Genomic DNA, 27,492 nt, shown 5'->3' on the forward strand with positions numbered 1-27,492 from the left:
GAGATTTGGGAATAGAGGTAGAGAGGAAATCAGGGATCAAGTCAGAATTGTCCTACTGTATTATCAGCCATTGCTTTCCCTGTAACAAGGAGGGAAATAGGGCACATTTAACAAATACTACATACATGTTTACAGATCCTGAAGTCAGATGCTCCACACGAAAATAATTAGGGCTCTGAGAAATTCAAGGTGAAAGAATGCGCTTTGCAATAAAGACATGCCCCTGCCATGACACATTAGGGAGTACAGTATGGTGGAAGGAGTAGGAACTGGGAATTAGGAGCACTGTACTCCTTGGTTTGGCTCTGCTTGTTCCTGTGACTTTGAACTTGTCACCTGCTCCTTCTATTGCAGTTCTTGACTAACCTTGCTCAGGTGACACTTGTAGTGCCTTATAAGGTACACATGCCTTTTGATGGATGGAAGAATACAAGATGTGAGTCTGTATATATATGTGTGTGTGTGTGTATATATATATATGAATAATATGTGTATGTAAATGCTTTTTAAATAACCAGTTTTAAGAGATCCTGTTTACACTGGCTCCCTCCATTAGTTTGCTTCTATTCTTGGATTTTTCTCTTTTATCCTGATTTGAAGCAACAAAGAAGGAAATAAGCTAGCTTATGATGGTTGATAGCTGCCAACAAGAACTAAAGAAAATGGTGATATGGGCAAGCTGAACATAAACAGATGGTGCATTAGGGCAGGGCAGGGCAGTGTAGTTTTGCTTGTACTCACAGAGCAAGTCAGAGGTAGTGAGAGCACTTAGCTGTTTGCTGGTGTGCTGAACTGCTAGGCCAGTAACAGCTAGCCTTTAACTTCTCTTGTAAATGTTAAATTTATTAAATTTGTGCAGTTAAATGCTTGCTTTTAAAAATAAGGCATACTTGAATATTATTTGGAAGATATTTTTGTACTTGTGTCATTTAAGGTTTATATTTTAAATTTCAGTTTTTGGTTTGAAACTTTAAGTAATATGACAGTAGGGCAATTATTTTTCTTTATATTGATAATGGAGATTTGTACTCATATGCTACAGTAGGTTTGTTTAGGCCAGGATGTTGAATTCTTTGACGGGATTTGGAACCCATAGTGTGAATTCTGACAGATCATTGTGAGTTTTTCCTTGACCATTAGCATTAGAATTACTTTGACTTGTCCTTTCATTTGAAAATTTAAAGGAGTCATTTGATTTTATCTTTAGACTATGTTAGTTTTATGATTGAGAACTTCGTAAAGAGACTTTCTTCTGTGTACATTCTATGGGAATATGTACCTATGTGCTAACATAACCTGTTCTGCTTAGTGTGAGTTTCTGTGCCCACCACTTTTGAGAGTGAGTGTGACAAGGACATTCACTCTTGGCAGGCAGGCATTGTCCAGTCCTGGTCAGGAAACAGGTGTGTGCCACGAGCTCATCCTGGACTCACTCAGCAGGGATGTCACACCCACCGTGTATCTGACTCCATGCTTCACTGTTATGGCCACCAATAGGAAGGGCATAGTTTTTGACCTAGAGGAGCTGGCTGCCTGTCTGTGGAGACAGACTTGACAACAGATAGTGAAAAGTATTGGGGAAGGATTAGAAAGATATGCACAGGGTTATTTCAGGACTCCTAGACTGGGCTGAGCTGAGTGTTGTAGGCGAGCATAAACTTGTCACACTTGTGCAGAAGTGTGGTGATGGTGATTTGAATGGGTTGGGCACAGAGGCTTGTTCTTGTTGTAGTGCAAAGGAGGCCTGCAAGGGAATGTCAGCCCTGTATTCCTATCTGCAACTTTGGAACATGCTGTGAACTCTGCCAAGGTTGGGAGGTAGGTGGGGCCTGGGAATTCACCTGAAGGAAATGATAAGTCTCAATAGGGGTTGCTTCCAAGTAGGGATTGAAGCCCTGACTCTGAGGGTGGGGCAAATGGTGCATTATAGGGTTATGTCTATGTATGGAAAGTGGTTCTTACTTTCCATTATCATAGTACTGTTATGAAAGGGAACTTTACTTTCATTTAAACAAAGAAACAATGTCATATTAAATAAAATTATATACTAAAGAAAATTTTATATTATAAAAGATACTAGGTAAATGATGGCATGGGTAATGAAATGCATGATTATGGCAAAAACTTAAGCATATAGTACCTAAATGAACGAGTTTAGCAAACATTGGCCGGATGGGGCAAAGGATAGCACAACAGAATGGGTCTTGCCTGCTTGTTTCTAATTTAAGGGAATAGAATAGAAAACATCATGGGTCACATATACTTCACAGAAATACTGTCTCTGTATGTTTCTGTTTTGTTTGGATGTGGTATATTTTGGGCCAAGGTGTAAATTGTATTTCTTACCATGTACTGTATTTAGAAAAGTATGGGAACTCCTGGCCTGAATGATCTAGAAGGGATTTTCCAATTCTTGAGATTCTGGTTTGCTTGATTTTTTTCAGCCAATATTTATTGAATGCCTACTGTGTGCCAGGCCCTGGGCTAGGGTGCTGGGTATAGAAGTAAACCAGACACTCTTGCCACCCTCCTCCCCCAATATCAATTAAAAAAAAGTAAACCAGACACTCAAGCCCTGCCCCCTGCCCTTAAGGAACTCTTTGCCTGTTATGAGAAAACTTTTTGAAAAAATTTGATTTTAGAGAGAGAGAGGATGGGAGGGAAAGGAGGGGGGGGGGGAGAGAGAGAGAGAGAGAGAGAGAGAGAGAGAGAGTGATTGATTGATTTTGTTGTTGTGCCACACCAACAGGACCAGAAGAATTTTTGTAGTAGGTATTGGTTGGTATGTATTAAGATGTTTAATGTGTGAAAATACAGAACTTGTTTTGTAGTACAAGATACGGAAAGTAAAGCTTGGCAGAGATGGTTGGTGAGGTTCCCACAGTACACAAGAAGGGATGGTATTCTTTAGGAGGATTAGCTTTAAGCAGGAAGAATCCCAGTCAGTTCTGGGAAGAGCATGGGGTGAGCAGTCATGGAAGTTGAGGGTCTGTAAGCCACTTGTTTAGGAGGAGGAGGGAGAAAAGGTGGTTCTTGGGATCAAGTGTGGAGACTCCAGATGGAGCAGAGATATGAAGAGGTATCTGAAGCTGTCATGCATCCCCTATGGTTTCGATGCCCAAATTTTGTGGTTGCCACTGTCTGCATTGCATTGTGTTTTTTTCTCTGGTAGTTTCTCAGGCCCCATTGTTGGTGTTCAGAATTGCTGGTTTAGTGACAAGCAGGGAGGATCTGGTGGAAAGACTAGAGAGTTAGTGTGTTTGTGGGTGAGGAGGCCACCCAGGCATGCTTTCTTTGTGAAGTGCAGTGAGGGTGATGTCAGAAGGATGAGATATCCATATGGTGACAATGGGTTACAGACATGGGCTGGAGGTGGGAAGGTCACTAGAGGTGAGCATGGAGCTATGTTGTTAGATAGCTGGATTGTTCTTGTGGAGTTAGTGCAGGCTAAGCTGGGGGAAGAGGGTGATTCATTCAGTGTTTTTGTTGGGGCCTGGACTGTAGGCTGGACTTCTTGGTCTTTCCCAAGCTTTGCTCCACTGGAGCTTTAACTAGGACCTAGTCTGGGAAGGAGGAGCTAACATCCCATTCCCATGTACAAAGAGGGCTGCTTAGAGAGAATGACTTTCTTGGTGGGTTGACAGTGGATTGTAGGTGCAGGAATGGCAGTTGGTCACAGGAAAACAGTGGTGTGGGAGATGATCCCTAGACCCCAGAGTAAAGAGGATAGAGAGGCTGACAGAGTTGGAGGTGTGGGCAGGAGTGTGTGTGTAAGAAGGTGCTTAGTGGCTGCCATTGTGGCTGGAAACTGAGTGATGGGAGTGGCTTTACCTGTGCCATCTTTTGGTTGTTCTGTCAGTGTATATCCAGGGATCCTGTCAGAAGGATTTTAATAGCCTGATGGCCAGAATTGGCTTTGTCTTAAACTTTTTTTAGATGTTAATGCCATGGGGAACTTTAGGAAAACATTACCTCTTCTTACATTATAAGCTTTTTCCTTATTGTCAGCACCCATGATTTTGGCCCAAGCTTTAGGAATCTGTTCAGAGCTTGTTTGTTAGTCCTTTTCTAAATCATAGCACAGTCTGTAGGGTACCCCACTGTTGGGAGAACCCCAGGTGCAGCCTCTGTCAGATCCCCTGTCTGGGAATAAGAAGAGGGCTGCTCTTCACTTCCCCTTAGAAACATCGATGTAAATCAAATTTACAATGTTGGTGTATCAGGACGACACTCTAACCCAGCGGTTCTCAACCTGTGGGTCGCGACCCTTTGGGGGTCGAATGACCCTTTCACAGGGGTCGCCTAAGACCATCCTGCATATCAGATATTTACATTACAATTCATAAAAGTAGCAACATTACAGTTATGAAGTAGCAACGAAATAATTTTATGGTTGGGTCACAACATGAGGAACTGTATTTAAAGGGCCAGAAGGTTGAGAACCATTGCTAACCAATTGAGCTTCCTGGCCAGGGCCCATTTTGGCTGTTGGTCCATTTCTCACCACATTTGCAAACTTGTTTCTTAACCTATCTGGGTATTAGGTCATTGCCTTTGCCCCCACTTACTAATTCATCCTATTGGTATATCTTTACATGTAAAAAAGTGTATTTCTCACTCATAAGTACAGTGTCCCTAATAAATTAAATTCTCTTGCTTGCAAAATCTGGTTGGAAGTGTTTAACAGGTGTGGGTAGCCTCTGGGTGGGGAGGGTGTTGTTTAAGAATTTTCCATGTCCACGAGGCAAGTACAGTGAGTGGCTGGCATAGTTACCCACATGTGATGTTGACTCTCAAAGCAGTGCAGGGTGGTGCTGGGGGAGGATGTTTGTTAGGAATCAGAGCACTCTGTTTCTCACCTCCTCACTTACTGGAGGGCACCTGGTACACTGGAGTGCAGCTATCTGTTTCTTTTTGCTGACTAAGAATAAGTCTAATTTCAAGTACTTAACATTTGACATATTTTCTGGCTAGAGTAAAAATTGGTATTTATCTTTCTAATGAAAGAGGTAGAAAGGTGGATATTGTAGTGAAGTGGTCAGTAACAGTGGTAGAGGGCCCGCTAGAAGAAGTGATAGTCATGCTGGAGGTTGGCCAGGCTGGAGGCTGGCCAAGAGAGTTTGGGGCCTGTGATAGGTGCTGGAGGCAGTAGTGAAAGTGCAGACTTTTGTGCTGCTGGGAGTTAACCTTTGAGGGAAGCCAAGGGTAGCTGCAGAGAGAACACTACAAAATGCTGTCTTGCTGTAAGAACCTGGAACCCACCAACATTCTTGGTGGATGGTGGGGAAGAAAGAGTTGAACCAGCCCCTGTCTGCCTTTGTAAATCTTAAGCCTTCTCCTTGAGCCACTCACAGACTTCTTATGCAAATGAGTCTTAAATGTGTAAAACCATTCCAAAATTATAATCTAAGTGGTAAAACATTGATTTGTTTTGGCCTAAAGCCTAGAGCAGTAGTTCTCAACCTACCTAGTGCCGCGACCCTTTAATACAGTTCTTCATGTTGTGGTGACCCCTAACCATAAAATTACTTTCGTTGCTACTTCATAACTGTAATTTTGCTACTGTTATGAATTTTAATGTAAATATCTGATATTCAGGATGTATTTTCATTGTTACAAATTGAACATAATTAAAGCATAGTGATTAATCACAAAAACAATATGTAATTATATATGTGTGTTCTGATGGTCTTCGGCGACCCCTGTGAAAGGGTCGTCCGACCCCCAAAGGGGTCGCGACCCACAGGTTGAGAACTGCTGGCCTAGAGGAATGAGAGAGACAGACAGAGATGAAGACAGACCAAAAAATGTGTCTGGACAAGCTATTTCTAGAGAGAAGTTTATAGAATTTTCTGTACCCAGGAACAGGTTTTTTGTTGTTGTTCACCCTCACCTGAGGACATTTTTTCCTCCCCCCCCCCCCAAAAAAAAATACATTTTTATTGATTTCAGAGAGGAAGGGAGAGGGAGAGAGAGATAGAAACATCAGTGATGAGAGAGAATCATTTATCAGCCACCTCGAGCCCAACTCTGGGCATGTGCCCTTGACTGGAATCGAACCTGGGACCCTTTAGTCCTCAGGTTGAGGCTCTATCAACTGAACCTAACCGGCTAGAGCTTCTGACTTTTAATTTGGAGCTGTTTGAATTAGAATAGATTGTTTTGAAATCTGCCAACAAATGCACTATTAGTCTGAGATCTTGGATGATGACTTTAGGAAAGCCTTTTGCAAAGAGAAAACGTGAAGGCAGCTTTCTGAGTGGCTATAATTGGCTGGCACTTGGGATCACTATGGCAATACTAAGTTACATAGATGCATGTGGCCTCTGTTTAATTATTCAGGGTAGGTGTAATTTTTTAGAATCAGGTTTGCACATCTTTGAAATAATGGTGTAATTTTTTAGAATCAGATTTGCACATCTTTGAAATAATTCTATTTTTGAAGATTTGATTTTTTTATGATTTACATTTGTTATTGGGTGTCTTAATACATTCTGACATTGTCTTTGTCGAGATTTAAAAAATTAGTCTGTGTAATAGAGCCTGTTCTAAGAATTTCTTCAGTCTCTTCAGATTGAAAATTCATTTAAATATTTTAAGACTTCCTATAGAGTTTTAACATGCATAGTATAGGAAACTTTTTATTTTTTATTTTAGGCTAGTTAAGTAAAACTTTGGGAATGGAGAAGAAACAAAGAATAACTGTATCTGGCTGTGATCAATTAATTGTAGGCACCACTATACTTGCACCAGCCAAGTTTTCAAAAACTATGATTTAAATTCTCCCTTTTACTTCAACTTACATAGCCACTGAGAGTCATACAAGTACACAAATTGCCACACTATCACAAGTATGCCTGTTATTGGTGCCATAGTGATTCATTTTCTGCTCTGGCAAATCTGGTAGATGTGCCAGTGGGAACTCTCAGTACTCCTCACCTCTCAACCTTGTGAGTGTTTTTTCCTTTCCGGCTCCAGGCGGCTTCTTCAGCCCTGTGGAAGTCTTTGCCCACATGACCGTTTGGGTCAGACTTTTTGGGCCTTTAATTTTATTTGTGCTTGACATTTTCCAGTGCTTCTTTTTTTAAATATATTTTATTGATTTTTTTTTTTTTTTTTTTTACAGGGAGGAAGGGAGAGGAATAGAGAGTTAGAAACATCGATGAGAGAGAAACATCGATCAGCTGCCTCCTGCACACTCCCTATTGGGTATGTGCCCACAACCAAGTACATGCCCTTGACTGGAATCGAACCTGGGACCCTTGAGTCCGAAGGCTGACGCTTTATCCACTGAGCCAAACCGGTTAGGGCTCCAGTGGTTCTTTTTTTCTAGGTGTTATTATTTACCCCTCCCCCATGGGAACATTGACATTTTATATTAACATATTTTTATAAGATGTTCAGAGAGTAAAGAGAGGCAGGGAGAAGGGTGTAGGAGGAAGAACACAAGACTGGCCCCAGCTCAGCCGTGGGCAAACTACAGCCTGCGGGCCGGATTCGGCCCGTTTGAAATGAATAAAACTAAAAAAAAAAAAAAAAAAAAAAAAAAGACCGTACCCTTTTATGTAATGATGTTTACTTTGAATTTATATTAGTTCACACAAACACTCCATCCATGCTTTTGTTCCAGCCCTCCGGTCCAGTTTAAGAACCCATTGTGGCCCTCCAGTTAAAAAGTTTGCCCACCCCTGCCTTAGCTGGTTTGGCTCAGTGGATAGAGTGTTGGCCTGAGGACTGAAGGGTCCCACATTTGAATCTGGTCAAGGGCACTTGCAGGGGTGTGCAGTAGGCAGCCAATCAACAATTCTCTCTCATCATTGATGTTTCTATCTTTCTCTCCCTCTCCCTTCTCTGAAATCAATTTAAAAATATATGTATATATCTACACTAATAAAAGACAAACATGCAAATTGACCGTACCTTTGCTATGCCTCAAACCACACCCACCAGCCAATCAGAGCTACTATATGCAAATTAACCCAACCAAGATGGCGGCCGGCAGCCGCGGAGCTGGAGCAAGCAGGAGGCTTGGTTGCCCCAATGATGGAGGAAGCCAAGCTTCCCGCCTGCTGGCTCTGAGCTCCACTCAAAGCAACAAAGTTTCAATTACAGAAGGTAAATAAACCCCAGATACCTGCTTGCAGCTGGCCGTGGCCACGGAGCTGGAGCGAGCAGGAGGCTTGGGTTGCCCCTGGCGATGGAGGAAGCCAAGCTTTCCTACCGCCCGCCCTGGCCGGCTCTGAGCTCCTCTCAAGGCTAAAAGTTTCAATTACTGAAGGTAAATGAATCCCAGAATAAAAAAAGGAGAGGCTGGGAGCTTCCATCGCGGGGGGGGGGGGGGGGGGGGGGGGCGGCTTGGCCAGCCTGAAAACGGCCTTCAGCCCCTCACCCAGACTGGCCAGGCACCCCAGTGGGAACCCCCACCCTAAAGGGGGTGTGCCCAGCCTGCAAACAGCCATCAGCCCCTCACCCAGAACCACTGGAGTAAATTGTTCTTTGTTCACTGATCCGCAGTGCTATCCATCATGAATTAGGTCTCCAGGTATTTCGGCTTCGTGTTTGAGTTTTTGTGTTATCATCCCATTGGTTATCTTGTCCATCTTTGTGACACTATCACCTATCTTCATTATAGATGGTTCCTTTATTCCTCCATGGACCTCTTCTAACCCCCCACCCCCACCCCCCTGCCCCCCAAGGCTTCACCATCCAGTAACTTTTCTTTCTATAGACTAAGAATGATATTCTGTGATGCAGGCTGTTAGAACATATCCAAAGGTCACTGCCATTAGACTCCACAGTCCCTAGTCTTAGCTTATATACACTACCCCAAATTGATCATCAGGAGAATTAAGCTTGCTGCTACATATGAGGTGCATTGGAGAGGTGAATTGCAGGACAGGGTACAAGCTGGGATTCACAGTGGCACTAGGAGCAGTAGAGGATCATAGAAGTAAATCAGATATACCCCAGCAGTATGTAGGTGTGGCCAGGACAGCACAGCCTACGAACAGAAAAGGGGAGCCAGGGAGGCCTAAGTCTGATGTGGTGAGTTTGGACAGCCAGTTGGACACAACCAAGTGTGGAGTAGGAGTGGCATCTCATGAGAGATCCAGACTTAAAGTAGAAGAATTGGGGGCTATTTGCTTAGAGATGACAGTAGCAGATTGTGGAGTGAGTGAGAGATGGGAGAGAGAGAAAAACTGGAAGAAGGAAGAGATGAATGAGGAGAAATGACCTGTGTGAGGAGGAAAGTATGAGGAGGGGAGGAGTCGGCCTGTTTGTTTGTTTAGCCATTAGTTACTCTCATAATTAAGATTGTTATAATAATCTTATTGACACAACTTGTAGTTTTTTGGTTTTTGAGTGTCCTGTAGTTTTCAGTGTTGAAAATAATTTTATTTTAATTCTAAAGGAAGTCAACTTAAAGCAATACTCTGATGGTAAATTTATAAAAGGAGGGCTTTAGTTGCCGTGATATTCATACATTTTGTCTAAGTTATTTTCTTCCTTTTCAACTGCTTTAGTTTTATTCTTGCTGAATGACCATCCCACTTTCTTCTCTCTTAACACCTAAGGCAGCCATTGTCTGAGGTTCCTGTATAATACTTGCTGTTGGAAAATGGTGTGTCTTTCGTATTTGAGTTTTTCTTATTGATGAGGATAATCTACCAGGAAAGAAACTTGGATTTTCATGTTTTAATAGAAGAAAGTTTTACTTTACTTTTCAAAATAGAGATTCTACTCCTTTGCTTAAGGTGGGGGTGTTCTGTCAGATTGGTGGGAAGGATATGTATGTATGTGCAAAGGTTTCTGTGCTTGGTAGCGAAATATGTTGGCTAATGAACATGTTTTAACAGTTCAGTACTGTTATTAGAATACAGGTGTCCTTTTGAAAATTTGTGGTGATTTAAAGATGGAGAGCATCACCAGCATATTGAATTAAATATAGAAATTGAAGTGAGAAAGACATCTCATTTTAGAAAAATATTTTTATTGATTTCAGAGAGGAAGAGAGAGGGAGAGAGAGATAGAAACATCAATGATGAGAGAGAATTATTGATTGGCTGCCTCCTGCACTCCCCCTTCTGGGGATCAAGCCTGCAACCTGGACATGTGCCCTTAATCAGAATCGAACCCGGGACCCTTCAGTCCACAGGTTGACGCTCTATCCACTGAGCCAAACCAGGTAGGGCGTGACATCTTATTTCTTGAACTGACAAATTGAAAGCATGTTTGTATGTGACGGGATAGTAATTGTGGGTTGGTAGGTAGATATTGAGCTCTCAGCAGACACCATATTTCAGTGATGGTGAACCTATGACACGCGAACTCATTTTTCTGGTTGATTTTTCTTTGTTAAATGGCATTTAAATATATAAAATAAATATTAAAAATATAAGTCTTTGTTTTACTATGGTTGCAGATATCAAAATATTTCTATATGTGACACAGCACCAGAGTTAAGTTAGGGTTTTTCAAAATGCTGACACGCCGAGCTCAAAAGGTTCGCCATCACTGCCATATTTCAAAGCAAATCCCCCACACTGATGTGTATACCTGCCAATTAACTAGCACCTTCCACCCTGCAGCCCCTTAGCAAGAGTCACTGTGACTGATCTTGTGCTATTTTTAGGGAGCGAGCATTCTCCAAACATCCAGGATCTTAGCAGAAGATAACTCATCAAATGTTAGATCTCAGGAGATTATCTTGATTTGAGTCCTAGACTCACATGTATGGTGTGGCTGTATGAGTCTGATATTTCCCATCCACATACCAGCCTTTACTAAATAAGGATTGCATCTTGTCCCTCAGAGCTGATATTTGGATCCAGGAGACATCTGTTGTGGACTCTATGGGAACACAGTGAGTGGACCAGCAGCATGTTTCATTTGTCATCACGTTAACACACAGGTCTTGGGGTTGTGACTTCTGAGGTGAGGGCAGCCTGCTCTTCTTCACAGCCCTGCTACGCCTGGCTTAAATGACTTTTGGGGAATCTTCTCATTTCTGTGGCCTTCTTTCTCAAACTAGGCATTTCTGACTTATTTTATAGGGGAAGGGTAGTAAGAATTCTCCAGTGGGATAGTGGATCTGGATCAGTGATTTATTAGATTTGCTTGGGAAGCATTAAAAACAAACACATTTCTACAGTTCTCACCCCAGACTCACAGAATCTGATGCATCGTTAGTGGGTGGGAATATGTAAAAGACAAGTCATGGGTGATTCGAATCTTGGGAATATAGTGGGCATGTCTTCCCTGCAACCCATTTTTTCTTCAGTGCCTGAGTACAGCTTGGACCACTTGTTTATATCTAGTGCATGGAACAGGCTGGGCAGTGATAGAAGATCTTAAATTCCTGGTGGATAATACAATGTTAAGTGATGGTAGCTGGAAACTTCTACTTGCAGTTGGAGGCCAGTGTCCTTCTCCAAGATACTATGTTTAAAAAAAAAAAAGGGTCCATGAATGTTACTAATCTTATGCATATTTGTAGCTGTTTTTCTTTTTTTAAAAAAATATATTTTATTGATTTTTTTTAAGTAAATGTTCCCATTTTATTTTATTATTATTTTTTTAATATATTTTATTGATTTTTTACAGAGAGGAAGAGAAAGGGATAGAGAGCTAGAAACATCGATGAGAGAGAAACATCGATCAGCTGCCTCCTGCACACTTCCTACTGGGGATGTGTCCGCAACCAAGGTACATGCCCTTGGCCGGAATCGAACCTGGGACCCTTTAGTCCACAGGCCGATGATCTATCCACTGAGCCAAACCGGTTAGGGCTTGTAGCTGTTTTTCAAGTGTTCTTTCACTGTTTTCTTATGTAGTCCTTGGAGGCTGAGGGGACACCCTTCCCTCCCTTTTTGTCTCCATCTCTGTCTCGTTCTCTCACTGCTTTTTTGAGGGAGATCTGCTAATTTGAGAGCTTAATATTGCTTGAATATGGACTAGTGAGCACTATTTCCTTTTCATTTGATAACAATATTTTTTGAAAGCTTTGTCAGTGGTAGTAAGGTAGAATAAATAAGTTGACTGTAACTTGGCATACAGTTAAGTGTACCAGTGCTTTCAGGAATTGGTGGCTCTGGAAAGGAGAAAATATGGACATTTTATTCATAGAAATGTATTCATTTGTAGGTGAGTCAGAATGAAAGGCTCTGAGGAACCAATATGTTATGCCAAAATTCTTGAATCACCTGGGGAACAGTAGCTGACCAGGCAGGCCACTCAGCTGGGGCTTGTAGTAGAACATTCTAGATGGGGAGGGCTTATTACTTTGTATATTCTTTTTTTTTTTTTTTTAAACAGAAGTGTCCTTAGAATTATTCTTTTTTAAAAAAAATATTTTATTGGTTTTTTACAGAGAGGAAGGGAGAGGGATAGAGAGTCAGAAACATCGATGAGAGAGAAACATCGATCAGCTGCTTCCTGCACACCCCCCACTGGGGATATGCCCACAACCAAGGCACACGCCCTTGAGTGGAATTGAACCTGGGACCCTTCAGTCCGCAGGCCTATGCTTTATCCACTGAGCAAAACCGATTAGGGCTACTTTGTGTATTCTTAAAATTTTGTCTATAAAGTATATTTGAGGTGAATTCTCATCAATTATCAAGTAATAATTGTAAGCTGGATGGATTGGAAGGGCACAAATACTCAGAGGCGAAGGGTGAAGAGCTTTATTGGGACAGTGCTTCTCTATGAAATATTGTCATTTGTGCTTGCTAGTATAACAGTTAGTTATGTATTCTCATGTTTTCTGAAGGTTAGGGTTTCCTCTAGTGTGTCTTATATGTGCATGTGTGCCATGTGACCAGAACACAGTGTTGGGCTCTGAGACAAAAGGATTTTATACGGAGTGGGGAGACAAGTGGTTGTACTATAGAGTTGGGAGGGGTGTGTGGGAAAAGTTTCCTGAGTGCGGTGGTGACATAATATAAAATAATGTCCACTCTAGAAAATTTGAAAAATATTGACATTATTAAGGAAGTAAGTCAGCATCTCAGTGTGATATTGAAAGATGAATAGGAGAATGCCCATGTGGGCATAGGGAGCCTCCTATGAGTGAAATGTGATGTTCTCAAGAAATTGGAAGAATGAAATTGCCAGAAGGCAGCTCAGGACAGCATCATTCAAAGACTAATTTCCCTAGCTTTCCATTAGGAGGTTGTAACATTGATGGGTTGTGAAATAACTTAGTGGGATGCACCCACAGTAAAAACCAACACCAGCAGCCACTTCTCAGCAGTGTGGGGAATGAGTTGGTTGGTGTGTGTAGTTGGAAGTGGAGATAATTAAGTTGTTACGATAACACTAGAGGCCTGCTGCACGGATTTGGGTACCAGTGGGGTCCCAGATTACGAGAGGGCGCAGGCCAGGCCAAGGGACCCCACCGGTGCATGATTGGCATTCGGGAGGACTTCAGGGTGTGTCCAGCCCATCTTACCCAGTCCCAATCGGCCGCGCCCCAGCAGCAAGCTAACCTACCAGTTGGAGCTTCTGCCCCCTGGTGGTCAGTGCGTGTCATAGCGACTCGTCGAATGGTTGGAAACTTAGCATATTAGGCTTTTATTATATAGGACTAGAGGCCCGGTGCATGGGTGGGGGTCCCTCAGCCTAATCGACGATTAGGGCCAATCAGGGCAGTCTCGCCCAGTCCCGATCGGGGCCGATCAGGGTAGCCGGACAGCCAGGGGGAGGGACTGTGGGAGGTTGGCTGTGGGAGCGCACTGACCACTGGGGGGCAGCTCCTGCATTGAGTGTCTGCCCCCTGGTGGTCAGTGCGTGTCATAATGACCGGTTGATCCTGGTCGTAACAGTAGCTTAGGCTTTTATGTATAATAGACTAGAGGCCCGGTGCATGAAATTCGTGCACAGGGCAGAGGGGTTTCCCTCAGCCTGGTCTGCACCCTCTCCAATCTGGGACCCCTTGGGGGATGTCCGACCGCCTCTTACAATCTGGGACTGCTGGCTCCTAACCGCTCGCCTGCCTGCCTGCCTGATTGCCCCTAACCACCTCTGCCTGCCTGCCTGATTGCCCCTAACTGCTCCCCTGCTGGCCTGATCACCCCTAACTGCCTCTGCTTTGCTCCACACCCGGGACCCAGGATTCCCTCCTCTGGCCGGTTGCAGGCACCCAGGACCCGGGCTTCCCTCCCTCTGGCTGGCCGCAGGCACTCAGGACCAGGGCTGGCCGCTTTGCCTGGGCTGCAGCCACAGGCGCTGGAACTGCGGGGTGGGCGGCTTGTCCCTCTCCCGGGCTGCAGCCACAGGTGCTGGTGCCCAGGACCGTGGGGTGGGTGGCTTCTCTGTCTCCTAGGCTGCAGCTGCAGGTGCTGGTGCCTGGGACCACAGGGTGGGCGGCTTGTCCCTCTCCCTGGCTGCAGGTGCAGGCACAGCCACTGGCGTCCGGGACCGCAGGGCAGGCGACTTGTCCCTCTCCTGGGCCACAGCCTGGCTGGTCCCCATTCCTCTCTCGTGAGCTCACTTGTGCCTGGCTGGTCCCCATTCCTCTCTCCCTAGTGTTGAGTGTCTGAGCGGTTAAGGCATGACAGCGTGATGTTCATTTGCATATTAGCTCTTTATTATATAGGATAGTTGAAGAAACACTGAGACTCTACTGAATTAGGGCAGTGGCAGTACGGAGCAGTGATGTTTAGAGGTTGGAATTGACAGAACTTGCCAACTTTTGATCAACAGAAGGGGACATCGGGTTTCTGACTTGGAGGGTTGTCTAGACAGTGGAATCCCAAACTAGGGCAGGAAATGCAGCAGTCATGTGAATTTAGGGGCCTCGTGTGCTTGCGAGTGTGTCTCTGATATGGGTGGACTTGAGTTCTTTAGAGTGTTCTGAGTTGGAGACTGGAATTGGGATTTAACATCATGGTTATTAAAGCCACAGAGGCGGATAAGACTGTCCAGGAAGAGTTTGAAGGAAACCACATTTTAAGGAGCAGGTGGAGGAGAAAGAGCTAGCCAGTGAAAGGAAGTAGTAACAAAAACAGAGTTATTAGCAAGAGAAACTGTGTGGTATGTGGGAAGCCTAGGAAGGGTTGGGGGGGGCGGCGGGTAGTTGGCAAGATGAATGCTGCTGAGAGGCCAAACAAGGTGAGTCAATTATATTCCTGGTTTGGAGGATGAACTAAGCCTGGGTTTCTGAGGTATGAATTATCTCCTCATAAGTGCCAGCATCATGTCAGTATTTTGGGTTGGGGAGGGCTTTGTCAGTTTTATATTTAAATTGCTTTCTAGGAGTTGTGTGTGCAGGGGAAGTGGGTGGTGTGTGTGACTGCTACAGATACAGGCTATAAAGGGCAAGTTTGATCCTGACTTGGCAGTAAATGATTCAACCTCTCAGAGCCTGGTTTTTCATGAGAAACATGGAGATGGTCCTGTTATCCTTGAGGTTGTTGTGAGGGTTAAATGAGACAGTGAATGGAGAACAGTGGAAGTGTGTGGTGGAGACTTTCGGGGCTGGCTGAGGATCCCATTCTGTGCCAGTACCTTCCAGATGTTTGGATGTGTCAGAGCATGAACAAACAGTAAATAAATACATTACATATCAAGTCACACTTATTTGGGCCAGCTTGCTTTTACTTCTGTACTTCACCATTGCTACTTGGATGTTCTGTAAACAGTTCTTAATAAACAGGTAGACTTTGAGTGGCAGCTCCTGGGGGTGTTAAAGGACCTGTTGAAAGTTAATGGAAGGACAGAATTGGCTGTAAACTCTGCCTGTTAGGAAGGGTTTGTTGAGTATGTGAAGGCTTTGCTGAAATGCTTGGATGGAGCTTAGGTTGACTTCTTGGTTGGTCACTTCTCTTTCTCAGCCTATGTACAATGGCTGCAGCACTTCATTCATGATAGGAGAAAAAGTAGAAGTGGAAGAGTACAGTCAATACTAATGAACATTATGATTTCCAAATAGAAATTGGAAAAGATATCATATAAAGCAGTTGTCACCAACTGGTGGTCTGCAGACCACTGGTGGACCGTGAGATACAAAAGGTTGGCGACCGCTGATATAAAGAATAAGTCCCTGCCCTGGCTGCTGTGTTTCAGTGGTTACAGCGTCAGCCCATGCACCAAATGGTCTTGGGTTAAATTCCAGGTCACATGACTGGATTGTAGGTTCACTCCCCAAGACCCGGGTCGGGGCGTGTGTGGTGCAAGAGGCAACCAGTCGATTTGTCTCTCTCACATCCATGTCCCCCCAATCCCCGCCCCCCAAATTCTTTCTTCCACTGTCTCTGAAAAGCAATGGAAAAAGTAGCCTCAGTTGAGGATTAACATCATCAACAAAAGAATAAACTCTCTCGTTTGTCTTAAGAAAGCAGATTAATTTGTTTTGATGATGTTCCTTTCATTCCAGTGGTTGAGCATCAGAATGCTCATTAGTGAAATTAGAGAAGCAATACTTCAGGAGAGTGAATATCCATCAGGGCTGGAATAGAGCCTCAGTGTAGAATACCTGTTAATAAGTCATTCATTCGGCAGACAGTTGTTAAACTTTGTCCTTATTACATGGAAGCAACTCAGCTGCCATATATTAGAATATCTGAATACCAGAGTTGAGAATTGCCTGCTTAACTACATTTCAGTTCTATAATGTCAAAAGTTGGGCATCCTACCTATTGTTTCCTCACACCCCCTCTTTACAGTTTATTCATTGCATCTTAATGTTAAACTGCACAAATCATTGCTGTGGGTTCACATTCCAAATGAAAAGAGCAGCACACATTTAGGGAAACTGATGTACTTTTAGTTTGTTTTTATTCTTTTTTCTTTTTTTAATTTATTGATTTTAGATAGAATGACAGAGAGAGAGATTTGAGATTTGAGATTTGAGATTTGTTGTTCTACCTATCCATGCATTCATTGGTTGATTCTTGTACATGCCCTGACTGGGGATCGAGCCTGCAACCTTGGCCTATTGGGATGATGCTTCCCCGCAAGGACTATTACTATTTTTTCTTTTTTTAAATCCTCACCTGAGGATATGTTTTTATTGATGTGAGAGAGCGAGAGAGAGACATCAGTGTGAGAGAGAAACTTCGGTCAGTTGCCTCCTGTATGCACCCTGGGGATTGAACCCACAACCTGGGTATGTGTCCTGACTGGAAATTGAACCTGTGACCTTTTGGTGTGTGGGACTACCCTCCAACCAATTGAGCCACACCCGCCAGGATGCATTTTTTCTTAAAATCTTTTAATTTTTCAAAATAAATAAATAAATAAATAAATAAATAAATAAAAATAAATTTTGTTGGAAGAAAAGAAAAAAATTTTTTTTTTAATTTTTCAGTTACAGTTGACGTACAATATTTCACGTGTATAACCCCATGATTAGACAGGTATATAACTTACAAAGTGATCACCCAATAAATCTATATTACACATCTGGCACTATATATAGTTATTATATTATTGACTGTATTCCCTATGTTGTACTTTACATCCCTATGACTGTTCTGTAACTACCAATTTGTACTTCCTAATCCCATCACCATTTTCATCCATCCCAACCCTCTTTGATCTGGCATTTGTAAAAATGTCTTCTGTAACTGTTAGTCTGTTTCTATTCTGCATGTTAATTTATTTTGTTTTTTTAGATTCCACACATAATTAAAATTAAATGGCATTTGTGTTTCTCAGTCTGACTTACTTCACGCAGCACAATAACCCTCCATGTCCATCCATGTTGTTGCAGATGGTAAGATTCCTTTTTTTTGGGTCCTCACCTGAGGATATGTTTATTGATTTTTAGAGATAGAGAGAGGGGGAGAGAGAGAAGAGAGAAAGATAGGAGAAAGAAAAATCTATCGGTTATCTCCCATACACGTCTGACTAGGGGTCAGACCTACAACCCTGATCTGGAAATGAACCCACAACCTTATAGCATACGGGGCGACGCTCAAACAAACTGAGCCACCTGCCCAGGGCAAGACTTCATTCTTTTAATGACAGAGTCATATTCCATTGTATATATGCACCACCACTTTATCCGTTCATTTATTTAAAAAATATATATTTTTGTTGATTTCAGAGAAGGAGAGGGAGAGAGAGATAGAAACATCAATGATGAGAGAGAATCATTGATTGGCTGCCTCCTGCACGCTCCACACTAGGGATTGAGCCTGCAACCCAGGCATGTGCCCTGACGGGGAATCGAACTGTGACTTCCTGGTTCATAGGTCGATTGCTCAACCACTAGCTACACTGGCTGGCTATCATTCATCTATTCATGGACACTTAGTTGCTTCCATATCTTGGCTATTGTAAATAATGCTGCAACAGGCATAATGAAGCATACCTAGTATGTCTTTTTGATTTAGTGTTTTGGGTTTCTTTGGAGAAATACCCAGAAGTAGAACTGCTGGGTCCTTCTTTGTCTCTTGTTATAGCCTCTGTTATAAAGTCTATTTTGTCTGGTATAAGTATTGCTGCCCCAGCCTTTTTTGTTTGCTTTGTCCATTTTCATGAAATATCTTTGTCCATTTCTTTCAGTTGGTGTGTGTCTTTCCATTTGAATTGGGTCTCTTGTAGACAGCATATGTAAGGGTCTTGTTTTGCAATCCATTCAGCCACTGTATGTCTTTTGATAGGAGCACTTAAGCCATTTGCATTTAAAGTAATTGTTGGTAGATATGTATTTATTGCCATTTTATTCATATTTTAAATATTTTTTTCTTCTTCTTAAAGAAGACCCTTTAACATTTTTGGGATACTGGTTTGGTGGTGATGAACTTTAGTGTTTTCTTTTCTGGGAAGCTCGTTGTCTGTCTTTCAATTCTAAATGATAGCTTTGCTGAGCAGAATAATCTTGGTTATAGGTCCTTGTTTTTCATCACTTTGACTATTTCTTGCCAACCCCTTCTGTTCTGCAAAGTTTCTGTTGAGAAATTAGGTGACAGCCTTATGGGATCTCTCTTGTAGGAAACTGACTGCTTTTCTCTTGCTACTTTTAAGATTCTCTCTTTGTTTCTAACCTTTGGCATTTTATTTATTTATTTATTTATTTATTTATTTATTTATTAATTTATTAAATATTTATTGATTTCAGAGAGAGGAAGGGAGAGGGAGAGAGAGATCGAAACATCAATGATGAGAGAATAATTGCTTGGCTGCCTCCTGCATGCCCCCTAATGGAGATCAAGCCTGCAACCCGGGCATGTGCTCTTGACTGGCATCGAACCCGGGTCCCTCAGGCTGATGCTCTACCCACTGAGCCAAACCGGATAGGCTAACCTTTGGCATTTTAATTATGATGTGTCTTGGTGTGAGCTTTTTTTTTGCTTCATCTTGTTTCCTGGCACCCCCATAATGCAAATATTGGGACACTTGAAATTGTCCCAGAGGCTCCTTAAACTACTGTATTTTTCCATGTATAAGATGCTCTGTTTTTCTAAAATCATCAGACTAAAAATCGAGGGGCATCTTATACATGGAACTCAGTCAAGGAGGGAGCCTGCACTGGTGCGTAGCTGCCCATACCCTGTCAAACAGGCTTCCTCCAGTCACAAGCCTTATTGTCAGCTGATGCCTTAGTAATTGGAGGTGGAGGTGGAGAGTGCGCAGATAAAACAGGGTCCTGAGCGTTCCGAGCCCATAAAGATGTCAAAAAATAAAAAGATAAGTACTGGTAAGTGATTGTCTTACTCTGCAAAATTCAAACTGAATGTAATCAGCTATGCAAAAGAGCATGGAAATAGAGCTGCAGAGAGACAATTTGGACCTCCTCCCCCTGAGTGTATGATCAGACAGTGGAGAAAACAGGAAGAACAACTTAAGATGCCAAAAAAGAAGAGGACCTTAAGAGGAATATCAGCAAAATGTTTAAAATACTGATTTCTTAATGTTGGGTTGGAAAAGTAGGGGGGCGTCTTATACATTGGGATGTCTTATACACGGAAAAATACAGTATCCTCATTTTTAAAAAAATTCTTTTTGCTGTTCTGATTGGGTATTTCTGCTTCTTTATCTTCCAAATTGCTGATTTGATCCTCTGCTTCATGAACTCTCCTGTTGATTCCTCTATAATGTAATCCTTATTTCTTACTAATTCTTTTTCATGGTTTTTTAATTTCTATTTTTATGTTTTCCATTTCTTTCTTGAAGTTCACACTAAGTTCCATTGAACGTCTTTATAACTAGTGGGTGTTTGTTTTTTGTTTTTTTAAGTTGATTTAAAGAGAAAAGAAGAGAGAAGAGAAAAATAGAAACATCAATCAGCTGCCTTCTACACATCCCGTACAGGGGATTGAGCCCACAACCCGGGCATGTGCCCTGACTGGGAATCAAACCAGCAACTTCTTGGTACATGGGTTGATGCTTGACCATTGAGCTGCACTGCCGGGTAACCAGTGTTTTGAACTTTGCATCTGGTATTTTGCTTACCTCCATTTTGTTTAGTTTTTTTTCTGGAGTTTTGTTCTGTTCTTTCATTTGGGACATGTTTCTTTGTCTCTTCATTTTGGCTTTCTCCCTGTGTTTGTTTCTATGTATTAGGTAGAGCTGCTGTGTCTCCCAGATTTGGTAGAATGGTCTTATATAATAGGTGTCTTGTAGGGACTAGAGCAGGGGTGGGCAAACTTTTTGACTCGAGGGCCACAATGGGTTCTTAAACTGGACCGGAGGGCCGGAACAAAAGCATGGATGGAGTGTTTGTGTGAACTAATATAAATTCAAAGTAAACATCATTACATAAAAGGGTACGGTCTCTCTCTCTCTCTCTCTTTTTTTTTTTAGTTTTATTCATTTCAAACGGGCCGGATCCGGCCCGCGGGCCGTAGTTTGCCCACGGCTGGACTGGAGGCACAAAGTACCTGGTCACCTGTTAGACTGTGTGCACCCTCCTCTCGTAGTTTAGACTTGATTGCTACTGGCATGTCATGGGAGGGATTTACCTCGGCTGATCAGCTATGAGGATTGGCCTGACCACCATGGAGAATATGCTCTGCAGGGACCAACCCCACAGAGAAGGACTCACTTCAGCGGGACTCTGATGCCCGCTAAGTCTGCCTCTTGAATGTGTTGCTTGTGGAGGTGGTTGGGTTGTGCTTCAGTTCACTGGTTCACTGGCTGTGGGGTTTCCCAGGAGGGGCTTCCCAGGAGTTGCAGGCCAAGGTCAGCCATTGCATGTGCCTTGTTGGGGACCACCTGGCATGAGCTACAAAGTGATATGTAGAAGGCTGCCACTTGTTCTAGGTTTGAAGGCGCCTGGAGAGGCCAGGCTGTGAACTGAGGCTGGCTGCTGCTAGTGTTGGGCCTGGGGCGGCTTAGGAAGAGGTGGTACCAAGGCCAGATGCTGCATGTTTGAGAGGTTTTAGGAATGTTTGCAGCATGAGCCAAGACAGGTTGTTTGTATGGAAAAGCCACTGGAAAGGGTTTGGGTGGGCCTGAAAGTTGGGTGGAGCAATGAGTGTCTCAGGGAATCACCAGGGCAGGGTGAACAGTGTTGATGGGCATTCAGATATGGCAACCCACCTGCTAGTTCTGTTGTGGTGCGGGGGTGGGGTGGGGGTGGGGGGCGGGAAGAGGGCTCAGCAAGGGAACAATGCCATTTGCCAGCACTTCTGTCTGTGAGAAAGCTACCCCTCCAACCCTTACCCTCATGTCAGACAATATAGTTCCTCTCCGTATGTTTCTGGCATCTTTTGAGCTGCTGCCTCAGAGCTGGAGCTCACAGCTAGAGTTGGAGTAAGTCTGTGTACAGACCCTTTATGAGGAATGCATGGGACTTCAGCAGCTCTCTTCTCTCTTAGCTGCTCTTAGGGAAAGTAATGTATCATAAAGGAAACAATGTTTATGTTGGATATTGAAGAATCCTAAACTTTTAGAACTAAAGGGGTGTTACGGATTATAAAATAAAGTTAAATTAAAAAATATATTAACAATCTGAGGCTTCCCCAACCCCCCTGCCTTTACTTATAAATAGTCACCCTTTTAGGAGAAAAATGGAAACATACAAGTATTAGACATTTCAGCTATGTCTTAGTTGTCTATTTTAGTATATAAGATGTTTAAAGACAATTCCATGTGGATTTTAGGATCACTTGTCAAGTTTTGGAACAAAGGCAGTTGGGATCTCATTGATTCTGTAAATCTGTTTGGGTAGTATTGCTATCTTAATATTAAGTCTTATCCATATCCCCCATTTTCTTAGGGCTTCTGTTTTGTAGTTTTCGCTGTGCAAGTCTTGCACGTCTTTGGTTAAACTTATTCCTAAATATCGTATTCTTTTTTATGCTTTTGTAAATGGTGTATTTTTTTCTTAATTTTCTTTTCAGATTGTTTATTGCTAGTGTATAGAAATACAAATGATTTTTTTTGTATATTGATCTTGTATCCTGCAACCTTGCTGTGCTGCACTCATTTATTAGCTCTAATAGTTTTGTATAGATTCTTTAGGGTTTTACATCCTTTTTTTTTTTATGGTGAGTGTTCTAGCTGGACAACCAGTTCCGTTCAAGCTTCAGTTGTGTCCCACTGGTGATAGGTTTTGATTTCCTGACTGTGTCCCTGTGTGGTTGGTATACTGCTTCTGTTAAGATATGTTACTATAAGTCTTGCCTTGAGTTTTCAAGGGGAAGGGAATGTAGAGCACTTTTAATGGATTTTGTGAATAAGACTTGTGTAGAATGAGGACAGTATTTTCATAGTGCTGTGTCTGATTCTCTTAACAAAAGACAGACTGGTACCCAGTGTCCTGTAGTCTATCCTCCTTGGGTTACTCATTTTGTAAGAAATAAAACAGATGAATGTTGTCAGAGGTTGCAAATAAATAAGCATTTGTTTTGTAGGCACTTCACACTAATCAAGTGAAATAGCCCTAGCACTGATTTCTGTTATCTTGTGTGTTTCCAGTGCCCATGACCCCAGTCATAAAATGGTGAGGCCAACAGTGCACTTTAAAGATGGGCAGATCACAGCATACTCATGTTTTCTTTCTTTTCTCTTCAATATATTTTTATTGATTTCAGAGAGAGGAAGGGAGAGGGAGGGAGAGAAACATCAATGATGAGAGAGAATTATTGATCTGCTACTTCCTTCACGCCTTGTACTGGGGATTGAGACCACAACCCAGGCATATGCCCTGACCGGGAATTGAACCCTGACCTTCTGCTCTTGGATTGATGCTCAATCACGAAGCCACACTGTCAAGGTTATTCATGTTTTCTTTTGAGTCTTGCCCTTAGAGTGTGATAGTGATTTGGAATTCTAAAAGTACTAGAGGAGACCCGGTGCATGAAATTCGTGCATGGGAAGGGGGGGGTTCCCCTCAGCCCAGCCTGCACTCTCTCCAATCCGGGACCCCTTGGGGGATGTCTGACTGCCAGTTTAGGCCCGATCCCTGGCAGTCAGACATCCCTCTCACAATCCTGGACCGCTGGCTCCTAATTGCTCACTTGCCTGCCTGCCTGGTCGCCCCTAACTTCCCCCCTCTGCCGGCCTGATTGAACCCTCGCTGCCTCTGTGTGCCAGCCTGGTCGCCCCACACAGCCTGCTTGTTCAGTCGTTTTGGTTGTCCCTCTAACCCCCCTGCCAGCCAGGTTGTAGGCAGCCATTTTGTGAGGGTGTGAGGGTTTATTTGCATATTACCTCTTTATTACATAGGATTATGGCTAAGAGCTGGAGATATTGGTAATCTGTTTCCTGAGTTAGAGCCCAGGAATAGCCATTTTATGCCTGTTAATCAGGATTTCAAGTGTGTGGTGTCTAAACAACTGTTCCTTATTGTGGTCTTTTATATTGAGGGTGAGTTAGGGAGTCAGGGAACCTGTAAACTTAACAATTGTGGATTTCACAATAGTGTGGTGAAGGCCTGGGGTGGGGGTGGGGGGATCAGGTGCAGGGTGGAGCGGATCAATGGGGAAAAAAGGGGACATCTGTAATACTTTCAACAATAAAGATAAATTAAAAAAAAAAAAGAATTGTGGATTGCCTTCCTAATGTTATGGAGCCAGGACACTGGGTACCCGCCTATCTTTTGTTAAACAGAGGCCTGTTTTCACAGTCAGCTTGCAGCCTCTTTTCTCTAGTTTGATTTCATGTTTTTAACCTCTAGTTTTCAGGAATTTCTAGTTTCCGTTCTACAGGTCCCCCCCCCCCCCTTTTTTTCTTTCTTTATAGCTACTTATTTAAAAAGCCCATTTTCTGTCTTCTCCCTAGATTTGGTAGCATGAGCATGAAACTTCACTTTAGACTGGAGCTTCCCTCAGGGGTTGTGGTGTGTGGGCTTTTTTTTTTTTTAATTCTCACCTGAGGATATCTTTTTCATTGATTTTTTTTTTTTAATGGAAAGGAGGGAGGGAGGAGATAGAGAGAGAGAAACATCTATGTGAGAGAGATACATCAATTGGTTACCTCCCCCACACGTGGTGCCGGGGATCATACCTGCAACTCAGGTATGTGCCCTTGATCAGCAATTGAACCTGTGACCCATACTCTGATCAATGAGTCACACTGGCCAAAGCGCTTTCGGTGTTTGATTACTCTCAGCATAATTGTCTGAGAAAGTAGGGGCGGTTGTGCCACATCATTCCCTCTCTGTGTTCATTCTGCATCTATTTACTTTGCACTTTCTTCTGTTAAGGCAGGGATGGGGAACATCTGGCCTGTGGGCTGTATAAGGCCAGATAAATCATTTGGTGTCCCTGACAAGGCAATCACAGTTAAGACTGGAAATTCAATAAATCTAGGAGCTTTTTTCATAGCAATATAAATTTACATTAAGTGAATAATGTTATAAATATCTAAATGGCCCTTGGCAGGAAAGAGGTTCCCCACTTCTGTGTATTAAGAGAATTGTCTTGAAACATTAATTTTCTGTTTCTTTTTTGCTTTGTCCTGAAGTGAAAAAGAAGCATTTGAATTGAAGAAAGAAGCTGTATGAGGAGCATTTGTTTTCCCTCCAGCTTCTTTCCTACCTCATATTATTGTTAAAGTTTGCTTGGTTGCTTTATTCCCTTGAGCCTTCTTGTTCATTCAAATCAAATGAAGAAAACTTAACAAATAGTACCTATCTGAAACCAAAATACAAATACCGCCCCCCCCCTCCCCCCAAAAAACCCACAAACCCAACAACAACACATACACACCCAAAACAAAACAAAACAAAACACACCCTCACAACTTTTGTTTACTTGGAAGTTGATCAAGGTCAGGATAATAGTCCTGACTAAAGATGACAGGTGGTACCTACTCCACTCCCACAGCAGAGTGAGACTTGAATTATGGGCTCTGGACACTGTCAGGAGAGGAATGTTTTATGGCTCGTGTGCAGATAGAATTTAGTCTGTTGTAGTTTTTCTGTGATTCAGTTGAGGCTAGATTAGTGGTCTTTAAACAGTGTCCACTGAAGTCCTCTAAGGTTACATTTTAAGGAGATTTTTTAAAAATATGTTTTTATTGATTTTAGAGAGGAAGGGAGAAGGGTAGAGAGATAGAAACATCAATGATAGAGAAACATGGATTGGCTGCCTCCTGCACACCCCCTACTGGGGATCTAGCCTGCAACCTGGGCATGTGCCCTGGGAATCAATCGATATGAGAGTCATTGGTTGACGCTCATCCACTGAGCCACACCAGCTGGGCTTAAAGAGATTTTCAAAGCTGTACTGAGAACAGCATGTCTGGTCGTATTTTACATTTTCAGTTTCAAGAGAGAAAGAGTGGTTGTGAGTGTAGGCTCTGGAGCCAGCCAGACTGGATTTGAATCCTGGCCACACCATTTAAAGTGGGACCTTGGCTAAGTTTCAGATTTCTCATCTGTAAAGTGGGGATAATAAATATATCTAGCTTATGGTATTGTGATGATAAAATGAATACCGTATGAAGTTGCTAATATTAGACCCTTTTAAAAATTGAGATTATTGTAGATTCACATAATTGTAAGAAATAATACAGAGAGAGCCCTTGTCTACTTCGCCCGTTTTCTTCCAGTGGTAACATTTTGCAGAACTGTAGTAAACATCACAATCAGGATATGGACAGCGAGTCATATTTTATTGCCCCAGTTTCACTTATGCTGTGTGTGTGTGGTTTTATCACATATCCAGGCCCCTTATTCCATCATCACCATGAGTACCTCTCCCGTTGCTTTTTCCCCCTTTTTTAATCCTCACCTGAGGATATGTATGTGTGTGTGTGTGTGTGTGTGTGTGTGTGAGAGAGAGAGAGAGAGAGAGAGAGAGAGAGAGAGAATGAAAAAGAGAGAGAGAGAGAATGAAAGAGAGAGAAACATCAATGAGAGAGAGAAACATTGATCGGTTGCCTCTTGCCTGCTCTCTGACTGGAGATAGAACCTGCAACCTAGGTATGTGCCCTGACTTGGAATCGAGCCAGCCACCTTTTGGTGTATTGGATGACGATTCAACTAACTTAGCCACTTGGCCAGGCCTCCTGTTGCTTCTGGCTCATCTCCTTACCCTTGTACCTAACCTGACAACCACCAGTTTGTCCTTCATTTCTAAAATTTTACCATATGAGAATGTCATATAAGTGGAATAAATGTAAGCGTAACTTTTTGGTGTTAGCTTTGTATGGTCAGCTTAATCCTTTGATATCCATTTGAGATATTGCCATATCAATGCTGCCTTCCTTTTTGTTGCTGATCACTGTTCCTTGGTGTGTGTGGAAACTGCTATGAATATGCTTTTTAAAAAACATATATTTTTATTGATTTCAGAGAGCAAGGGAGAGGGGGATAGAAATGCCAATGATGAAAAAGAATCATTGATTGGCTGCCTCCTTGATGCCCCCCACTGGGGATTGAGCCCGCAGTCCAGGCATGTGTCCTGACTGGGAATGAAACCGTGTCCTTTAGTTCATAGGTGGACGCTCAAGCACTGAGCTACACCAGCCGAGCTGTGAATATTGTGCAGCGTATTGGATCTACAAAAATGGCTATCTCAAATAGCTCAGTCTGGTATCCAGAAGGCAGTAGGTGCTCTGCTGTTGAGTGTTGGCACTTCCACTGGACTTAGCTTGTCTCTGTGCATGTATTTGAACTTACTAAAAAAGTTTTTACTTATCAGGAAAAGCCATAGTTCTGCACTAGTTTCTTAAAACCCCGCCCTAAGCACACTGGGAAGTAGGGGGTGGGTAGGGAGACAAAATCGTCTCCAGTCCTGTAGCTCCTTGGGTGTGGCCACCACCCTGGTGTAATTGTGGTGGTTTTGCCAACCAGTGTATTTAGAGTGCCTCCCCTGCCCTGGGCCCCATAGTCAGTCAGTGGTTTGAATGAGAACTTAACCCATTCAGCCTACTTTCTATGAATGAGAATTTTAGCTCTATATAAGATCGTGATTGAAAAAGGTGGTTTTTTGGCTAATAGTGTTTTAAGACCTGTGGGCTAAGGGAATTCTTAGGCATTAAGGGCTTTGGGAAAGGTAGTAAAGGGAGGGAAAGATGGGAGGCTCGAGTAATGTTCAGTACTTTAAAATCCAGAGTGGCCCTAGCCAGTTTGGCTTAGTGGATAGAGCG

At 42.8% G+C, this 27,492-nt stretch overlaps 1 protein-coding gene across 11 annotated transcripts in view; it reads left to right on the forward strand.

The window, feature by feature from the left end:
* ANKRD11 (ankyrin repeat domain 11) overlaps nucleotides 1-27,492 on the forward strand; it is a 271,667-nt gene that overhangs the window by 59,034 nt on the left and 185,141 nt on the right. For 7 of the 11 annotated variants that reach the window (XM_036346973.1, XM_036346971.1, XM_036346969.1 and 4 more), the window contains exons 1-2: nucleotides 10,137-10,186; nucleotides 10,814-10,935. The exons of 2 other annotated variants lie outside the window; for them this stretch is intronic. The gene's annotated coding sequence lies outside the window, so the exon portion shown is untranslated. Of the gene's footprint in view, nucleotides 1-10,125; nucleotides 10,187-10,813; nucleotides 10,936-27,492 lie in introns of those variants that run through there. 2 more of the 11 variants (XM_036346977.1, XM_036346979.1) reach the window with 1 other exon arrangement.

The sequence above is a fragment of the Myotis myotis genome, unplaced genomic scaffold (genome assembly GCF_014108235.1).
Source record: "Myotis myotis isolate mMyoMyo1 unplaced genomic scaffold, mMyoMyo1.p scaffold_m19_p_19, whole genome shotgun sequence".
Classification (NCBI taxonomy): domain Eukaryota; kingdom Metazoa; phylum Chordata; class Mammalia; order Chiroptera; family Vespertilionidae; genus Myotis; species Myotis myotis.